This window comes from Schistocerca nitens, chromosome 9 (genome assembly GCF_023898315.1).
Source record: "Schistocerca nitens isolate TAMUIC-IGC-003100 chromosome 9, iqSchNite1.1, whole genome shotgun sequence".
NCBI lineage: Eukaryota > Metazoa > Arthropoda > Insecta > Orthoptera > Acrididae > Schistocerca > Schistocerca nitens.
In genome coordinates, this window is record NC_064622.1 from 102,196,246 (window position 1) to 102,211,136 (window position 14,891).

At 43.7% G+C, this 14,891-nt stretch overlaps 1 protein-coding gene across 4 annotated transcripts in view; it reads right to left on the reverse strand.

Annotated features, from left to right (window-relative positions):
• LOC126204398 (TBC1 domain family member 4) overlaps window positions 1-14,891 on the reverse strand; it is a 914,874-nt gene that overhangs the window by 154,211 nt on the left and 745,772 nt on the right. The window lies entirely within an intron of this gene.

Below are 14,891 nucleotides of genomic sequence, written 5' to 3' on the forward strand. Positions count from 1 at the left end.
GAAATCGTACAGTCGGTTTTCAGGGTCCTAGAGTATCACCCATCGCAGCAGGTATACTGGATACCACCGCTGTGATGCAGGCGCCAAACTTCTGGTGAAGTGTAATGAAGTACACAGTCGAGATTGTAACGGCGGCCAGTTCAACATGGACAGGGACGACGTAAAGTATGGAATCCAGCGCTCATTTTGCGTATATCACACCAGGAAACACATCAATGCCCCCTCCCCCCTCCTCTCTCTCTTATATATATATATATATATATATATATATATATATATATATATATATATATATTAAATCGGTTTCTGGTGAGGCCATTGTCTCAAGACATTTTCCTTGCTTATAAAACTATGTTTAAGGTTTGGCATAGCCTTCCTGTTGGATATGAATTTCCGCTGAGTGTTCTATTTTTTACGCCATCGGGTAACAGTAGCTAAGGCGGTGCCTCTTGTGTGCCCTTCACATTTCGGTTGCCGTTAAAACACAAAGCAACGAAACCTACGCTCCACACCTGACGAAGACGAAAATAGGAAACTTGTCGAAATATCGCGGACAGAAAAATGATAGCATTAATTCGGCAACAAACGCAGACGGAAATCATCATTCATATCACATTGCATAATGACCTAGAAATATCAAACACGGAGTAGGGATGGAAAAAACAGACTGATCAAAACGATACCGGTATTTTACTCCTGAATAACTGGTATTTTTCCGTATTTCTATGGTCTCTGTACAGCAGGTTTTTTTTCTTTATTTTTGCTAGTAACGGGTAAAAGAACCGGTAATCAATTCGCCAAGAACTGTGCTAAAACTTTTGGCTTTTAAATAAAACTTTTTTAAAAAACGAGCAATGTTTATTCCTAATTTTCCCATTGCTCAGAGATAATGCGTTGTTATAGAAAATGGGAAAAAGCATCCGTGCCATTTGAATAACAACCCCGACAGAAGCGACAACAAACACATGACAAAAGGATCGGTACAGCATTGCTGAGACAATAATAATGTACAATGTGGCGAGGCGCATTAGACGATGAGCAAGACTTACTTACAGTTGGTTATAAAGTAAATAAATGTACCTGACTACAAAAGGAGTTTTTCATTCGAAATTATTGTCTGCCATTTCTGAAATAATAAAAGAGAAAGGAAACTATGACAGCAGCAAAAAAAAAAAATCACAAAAATTTAACACTTCATTCATAGTTTACAATTAAAAGCAGTCGGTCTGCTGCTGCGTCTACATAGCACGCTTTAGTCTGCTAGTAGCCTTAGTACGAAAAATAAGAATTGTCCACCCTAACTTTTCACTCTTTAGCACTCACTATTCGTAATGCCGAAAAACTGGTATGATCCACAATTAGGAGATAATTTTTGAGCAGAGTTTCAAAACATTAGGTTCAGTAGGAGAATACTGGTGATTTTAGTAGTTTTCAGTGCCTCATTACTTTTCGAGAAAAGCAGCGAATCGCCGAACAATCAAGTTTTCTTTTATTTGCCTATTTCATTTGATATTTTGAGTCTACGTATGTTGAAACGTGCTATACAAACGTCTGCGGGAGTCTTAGAATTTATCAATCACAATTCTACGTTGATTTCTGGAAATAGTAGCTGTAAAAAAAACCGAAAATCTGTTATTTTCGAAACAGGTTATTTCGAGCGGTTTTAACAGTCACGTTAAATAAAAGATGAAAAAAATGGTACAACGGAAAACTGGTTATTTTAGCGACATCCACCAACCACAACGCGGAGTGACTAAGTACCTGTAGATCAGGATGACACAAAAAGATCACTTTGGTCGTACCGGTGGCTGCGCTGTCACACGCTGCGTTATGAGCTCCCTGTAGTCTCGGTGGCATTTCGTGCCGCTCTGAGTCGAGGCGAAACCAATGAGGTATATAAACAAGTATATAAAGTTTATATAGGTCGTTGGGTGAAACAACCCGCAGACGAGGGCCTGACCACCACCACCTAGAGACAAGGCCGCGGCGCGAAATTCATAGCAGGTCGTGACGTCACTCCGAGCGTGCCACCATGTTGTGTTTCGAAGCGTTTGTTTATCTATACGTTTATTGGATCGAGTACTTCATTCCCGCTTAAAAGTAGCGATTACAGTGTTTACATGTAGTGAAGCTACTGTGAACATGTTTTACAAATGTTGTGTGCCAAGGTATCGTGGGAATTACGGAACTGGACCGAAAGTAATGTTGTTTTCCTTTCCGAAAGATGCGAATATGCGTCGGAAATGGCTTTCAGCGATTCATCAGGACAATTTCCAACCAACTGAGCACACGAAGGTATGTAAAACCTATATCCCTAGTACAATTATAATTTTTTTTCTAGTGGAATATCCTGAATTTTGGATACATTTGACTAAAATTGTGAGCAAAAGTTCGCAGTAAATAGTATTCGTTTTCAAGTGTCTTTATTTTGATTTTGAAAACGAAATATAAATTTGTGGATACTGAAGGCAGAGGAATTTAATATTATACACAGTACTAGTGCAGAATTTTTCAAGTGAGTGTAAATAATAGTCGTCTGGTCCAGAAAGAATGTAGTGTATCACAGCACATTTTTCACAAATGTATATGCAATGTTATTTACATCCCGCACGTTTTCACTGGCTATTGATAAGTCTTAAGCAATTTTTCACAAATGTATATGCAATGTTATTTACATCCCGCACGTTTTCACTGGCTATTGATAAGTCTTAAGCAATTACATTACCGGTAAAAAAGAATTATAAACTATAGCTTCTGCTATATCGCGACAGATAAAGTTACGTATTTTAACCATACGGCAAAGTACTCTCCTTTTTGCGTGGTATCATTTGCCAAAATCTCATTTCGTTATCTCCGGCGGTTTGCGAGATATGAGAGGCGTTATGAATACTTCATTCCCGCGCGTCGCGATCGGAAGTGAGCTTGCTGCAGATGCTCAATTTTTTCGAGATTGGAAGCAGATGTTGATCCAAAGTTTTACGAAAATTTCAAAACCTCATCTATATCTCATACTCAGCAATAGAATGTATAATATGTATCAAACACAAATTCATAGCGACCTCTATTTTTGATGGCAACGTTCTCAAATCTGGTACTCATATGCGAAATACCACAATAGTAATGACTATTATCGAAATGATTGGCATTTCTACATCTACATCTATACTCCGCAAGCCACCTGACGGTGTCTGGCGGAGGGTACCTTGAGTACCTCTATCGGTTCTCCCTTCTATTCCAGTCTCGTATTGTTCGTGGAAAGAAGGATTGTCGGTATGCCTCTGTGTGGGCTCTAATCTCCCTGATTTTATCCTCATGGTCTCTTCGCAAGATATACGTAGGAGGGAGCAATATACTGCTCGAGTCCTCGGTGAAGGTATGTTCTCGAAGCTTCAACAAAAGCCCGTACCGAGCTACTGAGCGTCTCTCCTGCAGAGTCTTGCACTGGAGTTTATCTATCATCTCCGTAACGCTTTCGCGATTACTAAATGATCCTGTAACGAAGCGCGCTGCTCTCTGTTGGATCTTATCTCTCTCTTCTATCAGCCCTATCTGGTACGGATCCCACACTGCCAAGCAGTATTCAAGCAGTAGGCGAACAAGAGTACTGTAACCCACTTCCTTTGTTTTCGGATTGCATTTCCTTAGCATTCTTCCAATGAATCTCAGTCTGGTATCTGCTTTACAGACGATCAACTTTATATGATCATTCCATTTTAAATCACTCCTAATGCGTACTCCCAGATAATTTATGGAATTAACTGCTTCCAATTGCTGACCTGCTATATTGTAGCTAAATGATAAGGGATCTTTCTTTCTATATATTCGCAGCACATTACACTTGCCTACATTGAGATTCAATTGCCATTCCCTGTACCATGCGTCAATTCGCTGCAGATCCTCCTGCATTTCAGTACAATTTTCGATTGTTACAACCTCCCGCTATTCACAGCATCATCCGCAAAAAGCCTCAGTGAACTCCCGATGTCATCCATCGTGAAGCTTCCATATAAAGCTAAAAATATTTCAGAAATTAATGATTTTTTACGGAACAGATTCCGTAAAACCGTTTGACAAAGATTTGCAGGCCGTGCGTCTCGATTCTCTCAGCGCGGCGCCAAGCCAACCCTGACCCGCTTTGAGTGACGTCACAAGAGCGCGCCGCGGCCTTCTCTCTAGATGGTGGTCTGATGAGATGACGGGCGGCGAGCGAGCGTTTAGCGGGGTGCGGGATACCGGTAGCAGTAAGCGGGCTCCGGCGCCCCCATTACACAGGCGCCGCGTTTACATAAGCACGTGAGAGGCGCCAAGAAGCCCGAATACTGCTGCCGTTAGCGGCAGCAGCGGCAGCGGCAGCGATAGTCCGACACCAAACTCGGCAAATGTGCCGTGTTCAGCCCCTCACTTAGCATCTGCCAGCACGCATTATGCGCAGTGATGCAGCAGCGGCGACCGCTTCCAATTATCTGCTACACGGCTCCACCCCCCTCAATGGCACGTGGGTTCCTTCCTGCCAGTGCATAAGCAGAACAGCTCGTAAGAACATTATCACGCACGGCCCGTACCATACTGTCCGCAATGATGTACTTCTGCGAGCGTCACAAAACAGGAGGGGGGGAATTAAACATTTTCTGCAAATATGCGCTAAACAATTTAGGCAGAATTTCTAACTAACAGACCTGTTTCTCCCAGATTTTTGGGCTAATTATCTGTTTTTCTTTCCCTGGCGTCTTTTTAGGATTCCGTCGCTCAATCTGTAAAGACGGAACCCTTATACAAAAACGACGAAGAAACTCGTATAGCCGGCCGGGTGGCCGAGCGGTTCTAGACGCTACAGTCTGGAACCGCCGGTTCTAGACGCTACAGTCTGGAACCGCGCGACCGTTACGGTCGCAGGTTAGAATCCTGCCTCGGGCATGGATGTGTGTGATGTCCTTAGGCTAGTTAGGTTTAGGTAGTTCTAAGTTCTAGGGGACTGATGACCTCAGCAGTTAAGTCCCATAGTGCTCAGAGCCATTTGAAACATTAAAAAAAACTCGTATAGGCATGCGTATTCAAATACAGAGATATATGTAAACGGGCAGAATACGCCGCTGCGGTCGGCAACGCCTATATAAGACAACAAACGCCTGGTGCAGTTACTAGGCCGGTTAATGCTGCTACTACGGCAGGTTATCAAGATTTAAGTGAGACTGAACGTGGTGTTATAATCGGCGCACGAGCGATGGGACACAGCATCTCCGAGGCAGCAATGAATTGGGGATTTTCCCGCACGACCATTTCACGAGTCTACCGTGAATATCAGGAATCCTCTAAAACATCAAATCTCCGACGTCGCTGCGGCCGGAAAAAGATCCTGTAAAAACGGGACTAACGACGACCAAAGAGAATCGTTCTACGCGATAGAAATGCAACCCTTTCGCAAATTGCTCCAGATTTCAATGCTGGGCCATCAACAAGTGTCAGTGTGCAAGCCATTCAACGAAACATCATCGATATGAGCTTTCGGAGCCAAAGGCCTACTCGTTTACCCTTGATAACTGCACGACACAAAGCTCTACGCGTCGCCTGAACCCGTCAACACCGATATTGGACTGTTGATGACTGGAAACATGTTGTCTTGTTGGACGAGTCTCGTTTCAAACTGTATCGAGCGGATGGACGTGTACGGGTATGGTGAGTTCATGGGCCCGGCATGTCAGCAGGGGACTGTTCAAGCTAGTGGAGGCTCTCTAATGGTGTGGGGCGTGTGCAGTTGGTGTTATATGGCACACCTGATACGTCTAGATACGAGTCTGAAAGGCGACATTTACGTAAGCATCCTGTCTGATCACTTGCACCCATTGACATCCATTGCGCATTCCGACGGACTTGGGTAATTGCAGCAGGAAAATGCGAAACCCCACAGGTCCAGAATTGCTAAGAGTGGCTCTAGTAACAGTCTTTTGAGTTTAAACACTTCCGCTGGCCACCAAACTGCCCAGAAATGAACACTACTGAGCATATCTGGGATGACTTGCAACGTGCTGCTCAGATAAGATCTCCAACCCCTCGTACTCTTACGGATTTATGGACAGCCCTGCAGGATTCATGGTGTCAGTTCCCTCCAGCACTACTTCAGACAGTAGTCGAGGCCATGCCACATCGTGTTGCGGCACTTCTGCGCGCTCGCGGGAGCCGTACATGATATTAGGCAGGTGTACCAGCTTCTTTGGCTCCAGTGTAGCAACGCTTTGCTGCTCGTCCGACCGTCTGTCACTGTTAAGAACCCTGCAGATGTAAAAATTTTAAGCTTCTAATGCTCTTAAAAAAAAAAAGATACGGTCATTTGTGTCACACATTTTGATGCACGGAAACTCACTCAACAAAAGCTACAGGGTGCTTCTCGTTGACCTACAATCAAGATGTTTGGCAGGAAACAAGATAAAATAAAGAAAAAAAAATCCTAAAATTGTTAATTTGTAATTACATCACACGAAGAAATATTTCAGTCTTTTAAGACCCCTTTTTCTCTGGAATAGGTCGGCGTATCACATTCAAATTTATGTTACATACTGAAGTCTATAGTCCCTTGGCGGTGTAAAAACTTTAGGTCTGTAAGCTACTGCAATCTAAAGATTCCGTCAATTACGTCACATAATGTTGATACTCGCAAACGCACATATCAAAACCTGTAGGGTACTCCCCCTTGACCGAGAACCACGAAATTCGGTAAGAAGCACAGTTTCACAAAAGGTAAAAAATGTGAAACTTGTTAATTTTGTGATTATATCCCATAAAAATATCTTCTACCATTTGATCACACATTGCATAATAGACGAACATTACTGCATGCAAACACAAACTGTAAACTGTCAAGCTGTAGTAACTAAATAAAAATATAACACTTTTAAACATTGCCGTTAATCAGCAACCGTATAACAGTTTCAGCATAGGATTATACAGCCAACCGGTTGCAAATAATTGTCAGGTACACTGAGCTAGGATTCGGCACTACATAAGCATGAAATTTCGATAAACCGTATAATTACATAGTCAAAAACTCTAAATTTCGACCACTGCTTTTTCGCCCTATAATTTTACTGTTTATGGAAACTTCATCCTCGTGTAGAAACCCTTAGTAAGTGTCGAAACCTAGGTCGATGTACCAAACAGTTATCTGCAACCGATTGGTTGTATAATCCTATGTTGAAGTAAAAATGTATTATCAAACTATTGAAACTCCACACAGGAATATCAACACTGTAAGATTGCTAGTTACCGTTAAGTTAGCACGCTAAGTTGCAGACAGGCACAATTAAAAGATACTTAACAGAAGCTCTCGGCTACAGTCTCCGTCGGAAAAAGAGAAACACGCACCATTCATTCACGCAAGCAAGCACGCCTCACGCACACATGGCCCGAGCTGCCGGGGTTGGCGGTCATGTGTGCGTGAGGCGTGCTTGCTTGCGTGAATGAATGGTGCGTGTTTCTCTTTTTACGACGGAGACTGTAGCCGAGAGCTTCTGTTAAGTATCTTTTAATTGTGCCTGTGTGCAACTTAGCATGTCATTTTTACGGTAAGTAGCTATCTATCTTTTATTACACTGTTAAAATGTATCATGAAATCTTTTCTCTCTAGATATGTAATTTGAAGTCCCTCGCTCGCTTTTTTGTGGCTGTCCGGGATAGTCTGAGGAAATACTATTGAGATTTTGATACTGTCAGTGCGGAAGTCGTTCTCTAACTTGGCCAATTTTTTGTTTGTTTTTAATCACTTCTTCCTCTCCACATAGACGTTTCCAACTGACATCACTAGCAGGCACATACAAAACACTACATGGTTGATTTCTCCTACCAGTGGTATTATTAACACACATCCAAGTCGCTTTCAGGTTCCACGAGGTCGTCGTCTTGTTCTTCCCAGCTCTTGCAATCCAGAACAGTCTGTCTACTATTCAGTTATTTGGCTACAAACCTCGTCCAATTACCCTTCGTTTTAATTTGTCGTGATTACATCTCCAAATACAGTATGTTACCTAAATCATTCATTTGGTTATTAACTTCCTGTAGCATTCATTTGGTTATTAACTTCCTGTAGCATAAGTCCTGTAATCGAACTTATCAGTAATACAGTATCATCATTTAGTGAAGAACGCGATACATCACATAAATACACTATGCGATCCAATAAGGATCAATTTGCATTTTCATTTTTGTGCAAGTAGTTTGTAGTTTAAACGACGTAAATAGAATGTTTATATGTGTTTACTAGAAAAACACATGAATGACATTAATTTGGTGTAGGTCTTGAGGTTTTTCCGGCGAGGCGTTGTCATCTTGGAAAATCGGGTTTTCTGCTGGTAATCCGCGTCGTGTTTACAAATGGTTCAAATGGCTCTGAGCACTATGGGACTTAACTTCTGAGGTCATCAGTCCCCTAGAACTTAGAACTACTTAAACCTAACTAACCTAAGGACATCACACACATCCATGCCCGAGGCAGGATTCGAAGCTGCGACCGTAGCGGTCTCGCGGTTCCAGACAGTAGCGCCTAGAACCGCTCGGCCACCCCGGCTGGCCGTGTTTACACGATGTTGTGTTATGCGATCGAAATGTCGTGCAAATACGATGCGAACTACCAGCAGAAAACTCGATTTTCTAAGATGACAACATTGTCTTAAAGTAGCTGCCATGTCATTGTTCTATTCTCTTTGCTATTAATACATTTTTTGTTCTCTCTCGGTCTGGCACGGTTGGAAGGGAGGCACTTTACGGTGCGTGAGTCGTGTATGGATGGGGAGGCATGATGGAACTAGTTGGAAAGTTGTAATTATGTTGTGTCAAAAAGTTGTAAGGAATATAAAAGAGGTGTATGAAAGAAAAATATGTCTACAGTAAGTTATTCAAAAGATCACATCCACATTGTAAACTAGCACTTTGAAATCATCCTGCAAGTAGGAACCAACAAAAACATCAAAATACATAGAGCGATACTGCAAGTTAACTGAAAATTTTAATATTTATAACAGTCTCCATTTGATGAGCCATTTAATTTTATCTGTTGTTTGTTATTAGAGTAAGTGGAACACATCACGCAAAGATATTGGCAGAGGTGATTTGTAAGATTTCCTGGATTCTTAATAATATTTCTACAAAGCAGAATAACATATGAGTTAGAGTCCGCAGCCAGTACGAACTGTTTAAAGGGCGTCGTTTTTTGCTTATGGCTGTTGAGATATTTTATTGTGCTACTGCATCGATGCCCGTCAGCCACTTCGCCTGGTCGAGCTTTAGTCCAATAAACTGTTAGGTACACGCGTCAGAAATCAAGTGACGGCTGGCAGCAGATAACAGGAAGGCCTGCAAACGAGCCGAAACAGAACACGTCCTCGCTAGCCAAGTGCAGGAAGCTTACACAGTGCAGGCGGCTAAAGCTGCCGTGTTTGTGTAGGCCAGCAAGGCCTTGGTTGTTAGGCCGCCCAACACATCTCTCGAGAGCGGCGGGCTGCCTGTCCCTGTCGCAGAAGGGAAGGCGAGCCAAGCGTTCAAACAAGCACTCAGAAGCCCCTGTTAGCGGTCACCACTGCCATCGTTTCCCCGTCGCTGTTCCCCCCTCCTCTCTAAGCTCTGCATTTCGACTTTTCTTCATTTCTTCTCTGACCTTTCTGCCTCTTTTTTTCCCTACACGATTACAATTCACAGTTCGTCCTTTTATGATTGCTGGGACACACAGGTTCCACTAAAGCAGGGGTGAGCAATAGTTCTGGATCAGGGACCATTTTGTGAAAGCGTAAGTTAGCGGAGGGCCGCACATTTTAAAATGATTGCATGCATTAACTAACTCTACATTTCAGAAAACGTATACATTTTTTACATAAAAATTCTGACTCTCTTGGCGGACTGCACAAAAACCATTAGCGCCCCGCATACGCTATTTGCCCCTATCTACACTACAGTAACATGCAGTTTTGTTTCTGTGTTCCATATCTGTTTAGCGCTACCATCCAGAGAGGAACTTTCGTAGTTTGCAGAAAATACTAGGGACCATGGGCAGAATATATAGAAGGCTGTGAGAGATCAACTGGGCGGGGGGTGTTTATAGGTGGCACACTGTATCTATCTGACGAAATTAAAATCAAGTCACCAGCTTCTTCGTTCGATGAATGTCTCTAGTGAGTAACTGTACTTCTGGGCCGGCCAATGTGACCGAGCGGTTCTAGGCGCTTCAGTCCGGAACCGCGCTGCTGCTACGGTTGCAGGTTCGAATCCTGCCTCGGGCATGGTTGTGTGTGACGTCCTTAGGTTAGTTAGGTTTAAGTAGTTCTAAGTCTAGGGGACTGTTGACCTCAGATGTTAAGTCCCATAGTACTTAGAGGCATTTGAACCATCTCTAACTGTACTTCCCCATATATTACAGACAATGTTTTGAAACATTACTACACTCTCAGTAATTCTGCTGGTTTTTGCATTTGTAGTTAGATGTTTATGCTCATAAAACTTTAGGTAATTTAAAAATCGTTGATATGTGATATGACAAAGCCAACTTAAAGTTTTATATTGACGCTTTGCATGCAATCTTTCACGTTGTTCACTGTTGAGGTGATAAGTGTCTTTCGTCCTGATGTGTTACTTTTCCAAAATAAGTCAGCTTAGAGAAATGCAATATTGATTGTGACATTTTAGTCAGCAAAATGTTGAACAAGCATTAAAGGAAAGCAAAGAAAAATTTGGAGAAGGAATTAAAGTTCAGGCAGAAAAAATAAAAATTCTGATGTTTGTTGATGACATTGTAATTCTGTCAGGGACAGCAAAGGACTTGGAAAAGGTGCTGAATGGAATGGACAGAGAAATTCTGAATTATAGTTACTGTAATTTCTCTGGAACTACTTACTGGTCTTTGGAGAGTGAAAAATCGTTGTACGTGTCTGTCTGGGCTTTACGATAATAGCACCAAATTTACTACATTTGATTTCACGTCAACCAACAAACGTTACTGGGCGAAACTAAATTTGTTCCTAGCCACAAAATGCAACTGAACTCGGGATCTACAGACCGACAGCAAGCAGATCTTGTAGGGTGAGGTGGCTAAGGCAGTGGTTAGCATGCGCAGTTGGAAGGACGGAAGTTCGATTGCCCGGTCGGACATCCAAATTTACCTTTTCCGTAATTTCCCGTAATCGCTTAAGGCGAATGCCGGGATGGTTTCTCTGAAGACGACCTGGCCGTTTCCTTCCTCCCTTTCCAGTGAAATCGCAGTCTACAGAGTGCTCACTTCTCATGGGACACTTTCAATTGCGCTGTTTCGTGAAGCACAGTTTCAAACCGTTTATCAGTGTTCCCTCACAGTACCTTCCGTCTGGATAGATCGCTGTACCTCTGCGACTGACATGAAAAACTTCGTGTTCTCTGTCAATGGCTAAGAATAGAATGTAGAGCACTTTCGTTGATTGTCTGTACATCGGTACTACCGAATTACTTATCTTGTTTACGACAGAGGAGTATCGAAGCGTGAACCGTTATCTGCTGACGTTCTCGATCTCGCCCGAGAAAAATTATGGTGCTGGTAGTAGTCGCTTCTTATCCTACGACGATGCTTGTCGCACCTAAACCGAGAGAGAGAGAGAGAGAGAGAGAGAGAGAGAGAGAGAGCGAGCACGTGTTGGCGCCGAGCACACAACACGCACATCGCGGCCTGAGGCCATCTATAAACGGCACAGTGCCGTAAACAAGGTGCGGCGAAAACACACCGCCCACCTCCATCCGTGGGTGGAGCCTCCTGCTAGGATCTCTTTCTTTTTAACGAGCACCTCTACCTTAACTATTACCGCCGTAGGACACGATTCATTATCGTTTACTTCCAGTAATTAAGTTTGTACTCGACTACTATAGATTTCTTTCTAGGTGAGATGCGGCCAGTGGACCCGACAACGTACGCAGCTCACACTCAATACGCCACCTTCAGACTAGTTCCTGGCGACTTCTGCGGAAATCCCCACTAGAGCGAACACAGGGTACTGTTTGGGAGGCTCGTACGTCCAAAGTCACGCCAGAGACAAACACTTCTAGTCTGTAAGTAAGCAACTGCGGCTTTTTCGCTTCAATCAGACCTCTCCAACAGGCGCCTCCAAGAAGTTAATGGCTCCGCCTTTGCTTACGAATCACCTGCAACACTCGCCCACAAAACCGTAAAATGCCTTTTTTTGACTGTGATGGCCCAGAAGCTCAGCTTGAGCATTTCCGGCAATGCACCACTTTTCGGGTGTTCAGGAAGTGCTGCAGTGAGTGTCTTCAACACGTGGCGACACCAAGGTGAAATCACGTCCAGAGGTCGTGGGGTTGGGCGGCCACCCCCGCAGATGTCTGTCGTCGTAGGCCGAGCAGACTGTTAAAACAGGAGAGGCGGCGAACTGTGCCGGAGCTATCATTAGACAGAGTACAAGTGTGAATGGACGCACAGTGCACAAAACACTCTTAACGATCGGGCTCCGCAGTCGACGACCCATGCATGTGCCATTTTTCAAGAAGGGTCGTCGAGCAGATGCGAAAAACTACAGACCTATATCTCTTGACATCGATCTGTTGTAGAATTTTAGAACATGTTTTTTGCTCGCGTATCATGTCATTTCTGGAAACCCAGAATCTGCTCTGTAGCAATCAACATAGAATCTGGAAACAGCGATCGTGTGAGACCCAACTCGCTTTATTTGTTCATGAGACCCAGAAAATATTAGATACAGGGTCCGAGGTAGATGCCATTTTCCTTGGCTTCTGGAAGGCGTTCGATACAGTTCCGCACTGTCGCCTGATAAAGAAAGTAAGAGCCTACTGAATATCAGACCAGCTGTGTGGCTGGATTGAAGAGCTTTTAACACACAGAACACAACATGTTGTTCTGAATGGAGAGACGTCTACAGACGTTAAAGTAACCTCTGGCGTGGCAACTGACCCATAACATAGACAAATGTAATGTATTGCGAATACATGGAAAGAAGGATCTTTTATTGTATGATTATATGATAGCGGAACAAACACTGGTGGCAGTTACTTCTGTAAAATATCCGGGAGTATGCGTACGGAACGATTTGAAGTGGAATGATCATATAAAATTAATTGTTGGTAAGGCGGGTGCCAGGTTGAGATTCGTTGGGAGAGTCCTTAGAAAATGAAGGCCATCAACAAAGGAGGTGGCTTACAAAACACTCGTTCGATCTATACTTGAGTATTGCTCATCAGTGTGGGATCCATACCAAATCGGGTTGACGGAGGAGATAGAGAAGATCCAAAGAAGAGCGGCGCGTTTCGTCACAGGGTTATTTGGTAACCGTGATAGCGTTACAGGGATGTTTAGCAAACTCAAGTGACAGATTCTGCATCGCGGTGTAGCTTGGTGTCCAGGTATAGAGAGGATGTGTTTCTGGATGAGGTATCGAATATGTTGCTTCCCCCTGCTTATACTTCCCGAGGCGATCACGAATGTAAAATTAGAGAACAGTGGAACAGGAAAGGGAGGTAATGACAGTGGCACGTAAAGTGCCCTCCGCCACAAACCGTTGGGTGGCTTGCGGAGTAGAAATGTAGATGTAACACCACGACAGAGACAACTACGACTGAAATGGGCATCTGAGCATTGTCACTGGACGTTGGTGCAGTGGCAGACCGCTGCATGGCCTGAAGAATCACGATGCCTTCTTTATGATGCCTATGGGAGGGCGCGAATCCGTCGTCTTCCAGGGGAACAGTTGCCTGACACATGTACTGCGAGACGGAGACGAGCTGGCGGCCGCTCCAGTACGCTCTGGGGGACATTCACGAGGACATCTATGGGCGCAGTGGAGCTCGTGCAAGGCACAATGACGGCCAAGGAGTATCGCACACAGGTTGCAGACCGCGTACAGCACTTAATGAAGACCATGTTTCCCGATGGCAGTGGCATTTTTCAAGAAGATAATGCGCCATGTCACAAGTCCAGGAGTGTGATGTATTGGTTCTTGCTGGCCCCCTAGCTCGCCAGATCTGAACCCAATTGAACACATCGGACGTGTGACTGAAAGTGAAAGAAAATAGGAATCAGCATGGGTTTCGAAAAAGACGGTCGTGTGAAACCCAGCTCGCGGTATTAGTCCACGACACTCAGAGGGCCACAGACACCGGTTCACAGGTAGATGCCGTGTTTCTTGACTTCCGCAAGGCGTTCGATACAGTTACCCGCAGTCGTTTAATGAACAAAGTAAGAGCATATGGACTATCAGACCAATTGTGTGATTGGATTGAGGAGTTCCTAGATAACAGAACGCAGCATGTCATTCTCAATGGAGAGAAGTCTTCCGAAGTAAGAGTGATTTCAGGTGTGCCGCAGGGGAGTGTCATAGGACCGTTGCTATTCACAATATACATAAATTACTTGGTGGATGACATCGGAAGTTCACTGAGGCTTTTTGCAGATGATGCTGTGGTGTATCGAGAGGTTGTAACAATGGAAAATTGTACTGAAATGCAGTAGGATCTGCAGAGAATTGACGCATGGTGCAGGGAATGGCAATTGAATCTCAATGTAGACAAGTGTAATATGCTGCGAGTACATAGAAAGATAGTTCCCTTATCATTTAGCTACAAAATAGCAGGTCAGCAACTGGAAGCAGTTAATTCCATAAATTATCTGGGACTACGCATTAGGAGTGATTTAAAATGGAATGATCATATAAAGTTGATCGTCGGTAAAGCAGATACCAGACTGAGATTCATTGGAAGAATCCTAATGAAATGCAATCCGAAAACAAAGGAAGTAGGTTACAGTACGCTTGTTCGCCCACTGCTTGAATACTGCTCAGCAGTGTGGGATCCGTACCAGATAGGGTTGATAGAAGAGATAGAGAAGATCCAACGGAGAGCAGCGCGCTTCGTTACAGGATCAT